The sequence below is a fragment of the Macrobrachium nipponense genome, chromosome 2 (assembly GCF_015104395.2).
Source record: "Macrobrachium nipponense isolate FS-2020 chromosome 2, ASM1510439v2, whole genome shotgun sequence".
Lineage (NCBI taxonomy): Eukaryota > Metazoa > Arthropoda > Malacostraca > Decapoda > Palaemonidae > Macrobrachium > Macrobrachium nipponense.
In genome coordinates this window covers 30993347-31006942 of record NC_087201.1, presented here as the reverse complement: position 1 = coordinate 31006942, position 13596 = coordinate 30993347, and positions in this window count along the sequence as shown.

Below are 13596 nucleotides of genomic sequence, written 5' to 3'. Positions count from 1 at the left end.
TAGAATAAAAAATAATTAGAATTTAATTTATCTATATATATATACTTATAATCGATCTATAAATATATAATATACTTATATATAGATAAGATATAGATAAGATATATAGAATATATATATAGTAGATTATTCTATAATATATCTATATCTATATATCGACTCTATATATATAAATATATATATATATTAGAATAGATATATATATATAATATATTTAGAATTTTTTAATTAAATACAAAAATAGATATATCGGTATCTATCTATATTATCTATATATATATATATTAATCCTATATATCTATAATATATTTTAACTTCACTACGAATAATTCAGTTTTATTTAATCCATTTCAATTACTTGTGATACTAAGTTACCTAACGCGGTCGCTGTTTTTCATCCACGAATTAATCTCTCTTTTTAAACTGAAGGCTACTAGTCATTCTGTCATTCTACTAGTGTAGTTGCTTTCTGCTATCTGCAATGCAATATAGAATATCTAACTCATTTTAATTACTGTTGAGACATGAAATTTTACGTATTTAAGAGCCTATATATATATATATATTATTTTATCTAGATATATAGATGATTATATATCCTATATTATATATATATATATATTTATATATATAGATATATATAGGATATATATATAGATATAGTATAGTATCATATATTTATATCTACTATAATATTATATATAGATAGATACATCTACATATATATATAATAGATATATATATATATATCTCAATACATACATGATATATATCTATTAATATATATCTATATAGCATCTATAATTTTATATTATATATTCTATGATAGATATTAGATTATCTATAGATCTATATCGATATATATATCTATATTTTATATCTATCATCATCTATCTATATCGAGATATCTATCTACATATTATCATAATCTCTCTCTCTATCGTTCTTATCCCATACTCTCTATATATCTCTATATATATAGATATATATGATATATAGATCCTATAGAGATATATATATATATATATATATAGTATAATATATATATAGATAGATATTCTATATATAGATATATATATAATATATATAGATCTCGCATATATATATCTATTATATAATAGAGAGATATACTATATATATCTATATATATCTATCTATATACTAATACATATATATATATATATATATATATATATATATATCTATCATATATATATCCTATATATATAGATATATATATATAGATATATATATATATATATATTATATACTATCTATTATATATATATATATATATATATATATATATATATATATATATTTATCTATATCTATAGAGCGAGAGAGAGAGAGAGAGAGAGAGGAGAGAGAGAGAGAGAGAGAGAGAGAGAGACATATATGCATATAAATAAGTAATTCATTCTCTCTACAGAAATCAAATGAGTTAGATATTCTATATTGCATTGCAGATAGCATAAAGCAACTACACCAGCAAGAATGACTGAATGACTAGTAGCCTTTAGTATAAAAAGAGAGATTAATTCGTGGATGAAACAGCACCGTTAGGAACTTAGTATCACAAGTAATGAAATGGATAAACTGACATTTATTGTAGAAAATGAGTTTGACTTCTTATTTACAGCTGCAAATTATAATGCAAATATTACGGTGACTGCTAGACTTACTACGAACATGCTTTGCAATTCCTCATGGTTTTGTAACTTTTCTATAATTCGAAGAACATTACTTATCCAAATTTATACAATCAAGAACTCAGATATGGGCATAAATGGATGCCTTAGAGAATAAATGAACGCATTAGCACCTGAACTAGACAAATACCTATTCAATCTATTTCTAATTAATTTTCTTTTTTTTAAAGAAGGGTACTTGTATTGTAATATCGTCGAGGCTTTAATGGTATCTAATTACATAATGAAAGATCTTAGGATAACAAGGCGTAATCCGACCTCCAGATTACTCGGGACGCTTGCAAGATTTTACCCTCAGGCATAAGGCGTAAAACATTATTTTCCTAACTTTAAACGTAAATTAAACGTGCTAAAATCTACGGTCAAATAGAGCCTTGTTTCACCAACGAAAGTTTAAATAAAAACGCTATATCTTATTAGAATTTTTTTTTTCTGTATTGTTTAACATGTACAATATTTATTTTTTTACAATACCATTCTAATAAATAAATCATGAATAATGTCATTCTAAAATTCCTGCATCTTTAACTCAAAGCAAAAAACCCTTTTCAGACCTTTTTAGGCTCTTGCACAGACCTTTCCTAACCCCCAACAAGAACAAGAACATGAACAACAACAAAGAAGTTTGTAGGCTTACTCCCCGAGTAAGCGAAAATGATTAAATGTTCGCTGCTATGATTCCCAAGACTGAAATACCAATTCAAAATCATCTGCCAGGAATTTTTGATCCGCTGTCTTTTCTCTTAAATGGCAGGCGGGTTCCACAAGAAAAAAAAGTGGGTATAAAAAAAGAAGTAATACTCCGTAACTTATTTTTGTAGGTTTTCACATGTCGTGTTAATTTAGGGTTCGAAGAAAAAACCGAACGAGATTGACATAATGAGAGAGAACGCGCGAACGCTACTAGTATTAAAGGTATCATAACAATCAAAACTGGGAGAAAATGTTAGAACAAACATCGCATATAACTTTATAGATGATGTATGCCAATGTTGATGTAATTTTTTCGGTGATATGTGCGAATGTTAATGTAACGTTTTGGTGACGTAATATTAAGCAAATGTTAATCTAGTAATGTAATTCTTAATGTGATGTATACAGACATTAAGGTAATTTCGAAGGTAATATATCCAAACATTAATGTAATTTTTAAGGTGAAATATACAAACACTGAGGTAATTTCTAGGGTGATATATTCAAACATTAATGTAATTTTTAGGTGACATACAAACATTAGGTAATTTCTAAGGTTATATATGAAATCATTAATGTAATGTTTAAGGTGATATATGTAAACGTTACTGTCATTTTTACGATGCTATATGCAAACGTTAATGTAATTTTTAAGGTTATGTATGCACGTGATACAGGCAGATGTTAATGTACGTTTTTCATGTGATACATACAAATATTTATGCATACAAATATTAATGTATCCTTTCATGTGATACATGCAAATGCTAATGCAACTTTTAAATGCTATGTATGCATGCGTTTATGCATCTTTTCACCTGATGGAAGACAAATATTAATTAACGTAACCTTTTTCACTTGACAGACAAATATCAATGTAACAGGTAATTGAATGAGAGAGTAGATTCTAGCCCTGAGGTGGCTGGAACTTATAATTCAATATGAAAATAAGTACATTTATACACTCACCTTCTTCGGCTCCATGCTTACTTTCATCAAAAGCTTTTTCAAACAAGCCACTGCAGGCTACGTTGTAGATCACTCATCCATATGATGTGTGTGAATGTTGATCTATTTGAAATGACTTACAATGTCTAAACTGGTGTGAGAAGGAGCTTTGTTTGCTCGTATCTCGACTCCATCTTGGAGGACTGCAACGTATTCTCTCATTTAATTTCTAGTTATATTAACCACTATATGCAAGCATGTTTTTATTTGAGATTTTCATAAACACATCTTTTTATTTTTAGCCTGGAAAATGTAACATTACCAGCCGGAGGTGCCATGTTTGCTTAGTTAAACGAGATGACAGCAAGAACCATCCATCCAGTTTTTATTGCATAATCCTAACTCTTTTGTTAAATTAGTTTTATGCAGCAAAGCGAAAAACACTTGTTTTTCCACTCTTCCTTCGGTTTTTGGGAGAGAGAATGCAATTCTTTCCTGAAATTATTACAACAGAGAAAGGCGAAAGCCAGAATTTTTAAGAGATATTTCTTTCTAATTCTTCCAGCTCTTATTTTAGCCACGATAAAACCATCTCCTCCTGTTGTTAACAATTTGTTATTGCATGAATTTTGGTCTGCCTGGAATTGGATTTCTTTTTTTTGTGAGCTTGACATTCCAAGTAATACCTCCGTCTCACTTTCTTTACGCAACGGGAGAGTAAAGAACAGAAAGCCTTAGTTGAAATGTGTGGCACATATACATAGGCAGTAGATGTAGAGAATGTTAAATAAACATAAGTACACTCCCATTCATACACATTTACACACACACACACACACACACACACACGTTTTCTCAAGGTAAAACCGGGATCAGTCATGCTAAATTCAAGTGCATGTTATGCTGCTATCAGTTTTCTGTGTTGAAACAACTAACAAGTCTTCTGTTTCTGTATATATTTTCACTGACTATTGATTTCTAATGGTCACCACTGCAAAATAACGATGCTCTAACTATTGCTCTCCTAATCAATGCTCGATTAAGAGGGGCGTAAGCTGTGGAGAAAAAGAGATCTATCGTCTATTGTTCTTTTAGGGGATGTCGAGATTAGAGCACTGCTCAGTGTTGGACGTTTGTTGATAGACGCTCTTTGATTTATAGTAGATGCTGATGCTTGTAAGTCAACTGTCCTGCTAGGCATTAGTTTACTCTGAATTCTTCGTGTCTTTTCTCCTTCCTGGGATTTTCTCCTCTTTTCATTACATATGGGTAATGTAGCTTGTCGAGGAAAATGACTGACCGTCATGGCTGCTTTTACTTAAATGTTTGCCGATTATTTATTCATATATATATATATATATATATATATATATATATATATATATATATATATATATATATATGAATAAATAATCGGCAAACATTTAAGTAAAAGCAGCGATGACGGTCAGTCATATATATATATATATATATATATATATATATATATATATATATATATTATATATATATATATATATATATATAAATATCATATATAAATATCCATACGTGAATATATTTACCCGAGCACAAGTCTTTTCTAAATGTACTTGTTCTTGCATTTTTCTGGCATTCATGAATTACATTGTTCAGTTCATATTAGACAAAATACGACACAACAGGACTATAAATTAGATTTTTTTTTCATTGAAATGCACCGATTACGAAACAGCCGTTATACTGATGCATAATTTTCTGCACGGAATAGGGAATCGGAGGTGAAAGAAAAAATATTCTCAACTAGATTCTTTCCCCACTGAATTCCCTAAAAACTATTTGAAGACCTGTGTGAATAGTGTCCTTGACGTATGACTGATCTACGAAGACTGAAAGCATTTCGAGTTAGGAGCTGCATTATGCAAAACTAGGACGACGGCCGCGTCGTGTTCATTTACGGTTGTACTTTTCCCGCTTCGATAAGATTTTACAGAGAGCGACTATTTTCTTATATTTGGAGAATCAGAGAATAGATACCTAGATGCCATAATTTCCCTCTCCAGTAAACTTTCAGGAAATTTGTTCAGTAGAGATGACCCGTTGTTCCAGAATTGTTAGAGAGCACTGTTGCTGTTGTTGAGGTAAAAATACTGCTCACAAGGCGCACACTCAGATCCACGTGGATACTTCTGAAAGTTGAAACCAAAGCTTCTAATGTTCCTTGAAACAATTCTGAGTTATGAGTACTTTTATTTTTTATAAATTGAATGCATAGCCCTCAGATGATGGGAAGACAATGTTTCTAAAGAGTCCTCAGGTGAAAGCTTATTATATAGCCGTTCATTTCCGCTTCCCCGGGGAGTAAGCCTGGAAACTACTTTGTTGTTGTTGTTAAGTTAGGAAAGGTCTATGGAAGAGGCTAAAACGGTCTGGAAAAGGTGTTTCGTGTTGAGTTAAAGATACAGGAATTTTAGGATAGGGTATGTGAGATTTATTTATTAGAATGAAAATGTAAAAAATAATCTGTATGTTGAACAGTACAGAAAATTATTTTCTAACAAAACAGCGTATTTATTTTAATCTTCGTTGGCGAAACAAGGCTCTATTTGACCGTAGATTCTAGCACGTTTTAATTTGCATTAAAAGTTAGAAATATAACGTTTACAACTCATGCGTGAGAGGAAAATCTTGCATGCATGCCGAGTAAGCTGGAGGTCGGATCATGCCCTGTTAGATTTTACTTACTTTTCACTCGCCTCTGCTACTTGGGGTTTTTACTCGAACAGAATGTAATTTAAGCTCCATGAAATGAGCAAATGATGACCTACAGAATATGAGTGCCTTTGGCAACGCCGCTAGCCTGTATTATGTATTCAACTGAAATTAATAGAAAAATATATTCCTTAGGCCAAAGAAGACGTATTATTTGTTTGGATGATCATGATGGTAATTAAGCATCAGATTCAGACAATTGTTTATTATCATTATGCTATACTAGCAAATATATGTCATGTGTATACAGAAATTATGTATGACAAATTCGTAAAGTAACTAAGTCTACGGGCATAGCCAGCCCCGTTTCATGGGCAGAACCAGCTCCGTTTCAGGGAATCCCTTCTCACCCCCACCCCCTTCGGAGCGGGGGAAAGGGAGGTAGGATGAAACCCCATTATAAACCATCTTAGGAGTCCCCACTATAAGCCTGCCAAGTGTCATGCCCATCGGACCAGCCATTTGGCCATGATTGAATGACAGACAGACGGACAGACATAATGCGCATTATAGTAAGATATAATGCCCTGGCAATCATGTTCATCATCCGAGTAAACTTAGTTTCATAGCAGTGACTTTTGTCTTGCAATTATGGCATCAACAGGACGAACTACATATTACATTTGTAACTGCTGTAAATAATCTATTATTAAATTTCACATGTGTTAGGAAAACAGTATGGTGTACTTTCATGGCAGTGCCATAATTACTATACATGACAGATGTCAGTACCAGTTACCAAGATATGAAAATGACCATTATTTCTGATGAAAGCCATGATGGTATAGAGGACCGAGTCTAAGAATAGCTAATGCGCTCGAATAGGATGGATATCAAAGCGATTCGGACATATCCCGCAACTGCAGAAGGGGTTTTCCCCCAGTCTTATATTCTCCCCTCTAGTTCCTTCGATCCATTCATTTTTCCAGCAGCACTCAAAATAGCTGCGAGATCAGACCCAAGCGGCCCTTCCCCCGCACCAACAACCCCGCCACCTCACCACCACCACCACCACCACCACCACACGCGTATTGACATAGTCGGATAGTGCATTCCTGTCCCTGATAGAAATTTTGATTGGTCACTACTTGAGGTGGGAGCCAATATGGCGGTACAAAGCAGCCACATTAAATATTCACGTACGAAACCCGAAAGATGTCTTGTAAACGACAGGGCACAAAAAAAAAAAAAAAAAAAAAAAAAAAAAAAAAAAAAAAAAAAAAAAAAGATTGCTGTGCAAATACTATGGTCAGCTCAATGCAGAGGGCATCGCTTCTTCTACGTTCTCTTTTTTTCCTCTTTCATTTCTATCACCACTTGAAAGTGAATATACGAACATAAATAGAACGCTCAGACATATACATGAGCATTTATGTATCGGGCATCCGTAAGTCTTTACATTAATATGTATACTGGACGAAGCAGGTATATACATATACTATATTCACAAACGCTACCCCTAGAATTGGAAATGTGGCAAGGTGAGAGCTTCTCTTGAATGTACTGAGTCGTTAAAAACAACTTTTGACAAAGAAATCATAAAGGACGCTAGTTTGTCGAAAGACAATAACGAACCCTCTTTCTGGGACACATACAGATATAATAATTTCGTTGGTCCCCGAGCAAGGTACTACCTACCACCCTGCGTCGCCTCTTTTCAACGAACCGCAGCTGCATGACGAAATAATCCAGCACTGAGAGAGAGAGAGAGAGAGAGAGAGAGAGAGAGAGAGAGAGAGAGAAAACGAGGCCATTTCAGAATTGCACAGACCTGGAATTGCGAGCAGCAGCAGCTAGACATCACTAGGAATATTGACGTCGCAACGGACAAGCCGCTGATAAAAAAAATAAATATCTCTCCTAAAAGCATCCGATGTCGAATTAAACCTGAAAAACATTCTCGCACTAGCGGGCTCTCCTATCAGGAGCTTTCTTTCTGCGGTACGTTTATTTTCAGCTGCTCTCGTGAAATGAACCAGGAAAGGCCGCGGCCGGCATGCTCCGTTGTCATTCCTTTTTACAGGTATACAAAAGCATATTAGATTCATGGACCTTCATACGTGCATGTGAAAGATTAATATTTTACACGCTCTTATACACGGTTTAGTTATACAGTTGGTCGTCCGGTCAACGAAATGAAAGAACGTTGTGTTTGGTCAGTACCCGGATCGGTAAGGTCAAACAGCCTCCATCACCAGGGTGACTTGGAGAATGGAAGGTTAGCACCTTGCCAGGGAAAAGGTGTTTTGCAGACGAAGTCTCCTCTTAGAGTCCAGCTAAGAATGATGGATGATAAAAATGTCTCACACTCATAAGAACTAGGTATATCCGTCTGATTATTTATCAAATTCATACGGCTGTTTTTTTTTCTAAGTACATTCCTACTTCACCCAGAGGGTGTTTGCAACGGAGATTGCAATGTTCAAGTTTTTATTACCGTGCGTAGACCAAACCTACATTATTCGTCATGTGTACCACAAATGAATGGCTGGATCATAAAGCAGGTTGGTGAACTCATGTCTAGACATATGCTATTAACCTCCTTCTCCCCTCTCTCTCTCTCTTTACTTAGTGCCCAAGACGTCTTCAGACGAAGTGATGCAATCAGAAACTTCGCCACTACGTATCTCATGCATTTGTTATATTGCGTAAACTTATGCTTATCTCCCTGTCTCTGTCTGTCTGTCTGTCTGTCTGTCTCACAGAGGTGAGCTAATAGCTTTTGTTAACAATATTATCCCTTTGCTTATGCTGAGCCTTTGTCTCAACTTGGTTGTTGCTTGTTAAGCAGCCCATTCATATCTATGCATGAATAGAATATATAAAATTGCAGGCTCTTGGTATGCTAACCAACGTATCCTCAACCATCTTAAGTCAGTCAAACCAAATCTGTCCCTTTTGTCATCTGTTTCAGGGGCAGTTATCCTGTTACGTTTTAATCTGTGAATCGTTGACGGAAAGATCCTTGGTTTTCCAAGGTATTATACAGGGTGTCCAGAAAGACCTAGTACCATTACAAGCAATAAATAATTGTAATGGTACTGGGACTTTATGGACACCTTGTAGATGTTTTCGACAAGCTGCTATAGCCTAGCTTAGGCTGAGTTTGAAAGAGTCGCAGATCACCACAATTTAAGAGCGCTGTTTGTCATCTGTTGTCTCTCAGCAGAGATGGACTAATGCGGGTAATAAGTCCGTTTAGCTGAAGATTTCGAACAAACCTTTTCTTGAGGTCACAAATAGAAATCCGAAAAAAAGGGAAGAATCAGAGGTAGATGCTAACTGGCTTTATCTGGGTGGTCTTCATAATTAAAAGTGGTTTGTGCATTGAAGGAAAACTAAACAAAAATTTATTAGTTGATCCTCATTGTCTTTTTTTGTTGTTTCAGAAAATTCGCCTACCATATGATATAACTTCATTAACAACCAGACCTTTTTTTCTGCTAACTAGGGGTATTGACTCCCTTCAACCTGGTTATTGTCAGCACAACCACATATTACTTTGAATGTCCACAGTACAACAGAAACTAAGATTCCATTATAAAACTTTTGACAGAGACATGCAACTGAAGACCTGAGTGAGCTACAGTATGTCATAATCAACATGGTAGAGATTTCCTACATATTAAGATCGCCTGTTCATACTCGTACGGTATGACCTGTTAATGCTACTATATCAACCGGAAATGAAAACCAGCTAGGGAAATACGAACCAGGAGAAAAAATAAATTGCTGACGAAAGAATACTGACCTTTGTAATGTGATCTCATCTCTCAAGGCGCTTCCTGGATACAGGGAAGGGAGAGAGAGAGAGAGAGAGAGAGAGAGAGAAAACCTTTCTTAAGATAATAAATTTTCAGTCCACATGCTTGGGGAAAAGCAAACCTTTTATAAATGTGTACCAAACTCATACAACTCACGAAGTTTTGATTATATGGAGTTGAAAGATCCTCACTTTCATTCGCAAATTAACCTTAAACAATTTGGGGATGAGGCTGCTGGAACCACACCTTGCCCCCTGACTTTTCTTGCCAAGCAGCTATCCAATTACTTTTTTTCGCTTACTCGAGAAGTAAGCCTACAAACTACTCTCTTGTTGTTGTTGATGGGGGTGGGGTAGGTGAAGTCTACAGATGAGCCTAAAAAGATCTGAAAAAGATGTTTTGCGTTGAGTTAAAGATACAGGAATTTTAGGATAGGATATTTATGATTTATTTATTAGAATAAAAATTCAAAATATAAATAATGTGCATGTTGAACAGTAGAGAAAAATCTTTTCTCATAAAGTATGGCGTATTTATTTTAATTTTCGTTGGTAAAACAAGGCTCTATTATACCGTAGATTTGAGCAGGTTTTAATTTAAATAAAGTTAGAAATATAATGTTTACAACTTATACATAAGTGGAAAATCTTACACGCATGCCGAGTAAGCTGAAGGTCGGATCACGCCTTGTTAACTTTGCTGAAGAAGCGATCAGCGTTATAGCATCTCTCTCTCTCTCTCTCTCTCTCTCTCTCTCTGTTTTAGTTTTAACATTATGAAATTTAGAAATTGCAGGGTTTAATGACCGTGCTTTTTTTTCCTTTTAATGTTCCATCCCCGATATCTTTTTTATAATAAACAGCTTTTTACAGGCCTCGGAACAGGTGGCAATACAATCCAGTACTTTCCTTTTCTGTGTAGGTTGGGAGCTGAGGTTTGGCAGCAACTTTGTGTTCGCCTTGATTTTTATATATATATAAAAAAGAATGGCGACCTTCCCTATCTAATGGCTATCAGTTGGGTCTAGGCCCACGACGCCATTTATTTAGGCCCAACTTCAAGCGACTGCGGTGCCTGGTTCTCCAGATCCCAAATTACTCGCCCGTCCAAAGAGAGAGAAAGTGAAAGGGACTGGTGTCTCAGAGTCATGGTTTTTGGACATAGGATCATTAGTGGCTGCTCAGGGGGGAAGACCTGTAATGATGTTATATTGTTTACGTTCTACTAATGCCTGGCAGCAAATTCTCGAGATGCATACTATAGTAGATTCACATCAACCGTGCATTTGAAGTCTAGGCCAGTGGTTACAACGCTCCTGATTGGCTGTTGATAAGCCAATCACAGGGCTGGAAACTCTCAGTCTCCCTGTAGAGTTCACATGGGTAGGATCTATGTTCCACCGCTCCTGAGGGATAGCTTTTTCAAAAGCATCCCTCAGGAGGGTGGAACATACATCCTGCCTATGTGAAGTCTTGAAAGAGACTGAGTTTCCCGCCCTGTGATTGGCTTATCAACAGCCATTGAGGAGCGTCGTAAGGGACGGGCTTAGACATCAAAGGCGCGGTTGATGTGGATCTACTATAGTATTGCACCAGCCCCGGTTTTTTTAGCATTGCCATAGGTTAACCTCGTTACGAATGGGAATTGGTGTAATTTGGGTGTGGGAAACGCGATGACATTATTTTCAAGAAGATTCTATGGTTAGTTTTTAAGATTTGGCATTCCGCTTTTTTCAGGGAAGGTTAGAGTTTGGGGAGGTATGAGTATGCTGCCCGACGCCATAGCGGTGGCTAGACTTACACCTACATTGTATTTTCTAAAGCAAATTAGAGCTTTTTCCTGAAGGTTATTCACTATTTCCCAGATCATACGTTTACCACGGTGTCGTCCAGTGTTCTATCTTGGCAGAGAATATCATGTATGACCAGCTATTCAAGTGCTAAGAAACTTGACCAAGTGAACTATTCGATGCACCTGAAAACAGAATATGCAAAAAAAAAAAAAACAAAAAAAAAAAAAAAAAAAAATAAATAAAATTTAGAGGAAGCATTATGAAGCTAATTCTTATAACGTTACAGGCATGGCCAAATATCTACCCTCTCTCAGGACAACCCAAATATGTGGAATCTCTAAATGACATTACAATTTAAATACATTGATTTTATGGGCCATACAGAATTTCCATAATGTTTGTATGATATTTTCATATATATTTTTACGAACCTTCTACCTGTCTATCTATTCATGTCAGTAAAAATACGCGATTTCATTTGACAGGCAAATATCTGAGGACAAAGCATACTTACCTATGTAACGAGTGAAGTTTTACTTGAATGAGAGAGAGAGAGAGAGAGAGAGAGAAATGCTATTTGCCTTAAAATCTTCTGTCCTTAGGAATCTCATATTCAAGATTTTTTTTTATCCCAGTGGAGTTTTGTCTTAGTGTTTTTTTTTTCTTATAGTCCAACACCGGCGACATTGACATAGAGAAAAGTATGGTAAAACAAGAGAGCACGAAAGTCTTCCAAAATTATAGAATCGTTCAAACGCACCCGCCACCGAAAAAAACCCCCCCCCCCCCCCAAAAAAAAAGAAAAAAAAAAAAAAAACCAGCGTAGACATGTTCTTGGAACTCGGGGTTATTTTTTAAATTCTACTTTCCACAGGGACTAGCCTCCTAAAATGTTTCGTTAATAAAATCTGGGATAATACGTTTACTCTTTACTTTAATTAAAAAAAACTAACTTAAGAATTCGACTATTCTTGTATTGAATGGGTACTCACGTTTTCAAATACGTTTTTCGCTGTCCTTTGATTAACACGATATGCCTGAGGCCACAGGCTATTTTTATCAGGCCGGTCTGTATAAAAAAAACAACAAATACGGCGAGGAAACGCTGGGAATAGAAGCATCGCAAATACCCAGTAATTGGAAATCAAAAGGGTTTATTGAATAGTAAGAATCTCCTACTAAAAATAGATAGATAGATAAATAACTAAATAGATAAATAAACAAGTAAATAAATAAATAAACAGAAAAATTACAGCAGCAAGATAATTCTCAATGAATTGTAGCAGCACGAAAGTGAGAGAATAACCTCTGTCTTAAAAAAACGAATCTATTGCTCCCAAAAAGTTCGGTTATTAGGATTTTTTCTATTTGTTTAGACCACGGATCAGCAAGGGATCCACCATGATAAACAAAAAATACCATAGCATTCTCTATATGCTTTACGTCTCCCAAATATTTGTCAGTCACAGATTATAGGTTTCTTGAATATCTGTTAATTTTGTCAGTGTTTATGTATATAGTTATAACTTTGGTAGTGTACTCCTGTTGGAAGTCTTGCTTTAAAAACGGGTTTCTCAATTCAACGTGATATACGTCAAATCTCACATTTTTCGCTTGCTCGGGGAGTAAGCCTGCAACCTACGTTGTTGTTGTTGTTGGAGGATAGGAAAGGTCTATGGAGGAGCCTAAAAAGGTCTGAAAAAGACGTTTCGTGTTGAGTTAAAGGTACAGGAATTTTAGGATAGGATATTCATGGTTTATTTATTGGAATGTAAAAAATGAATAATGTGCATGTTAAACAGCAAAGAAAAATTATTTGCAGTAAAATTCAGCGTATTTATTTTAATTTCCGTTGGTGAAACAAGGCTCTATTTGACGGTAGATTTTTAGCACGCTTTAATTTACGTTAAAAGTCAGGAATGTAATATTTACAACT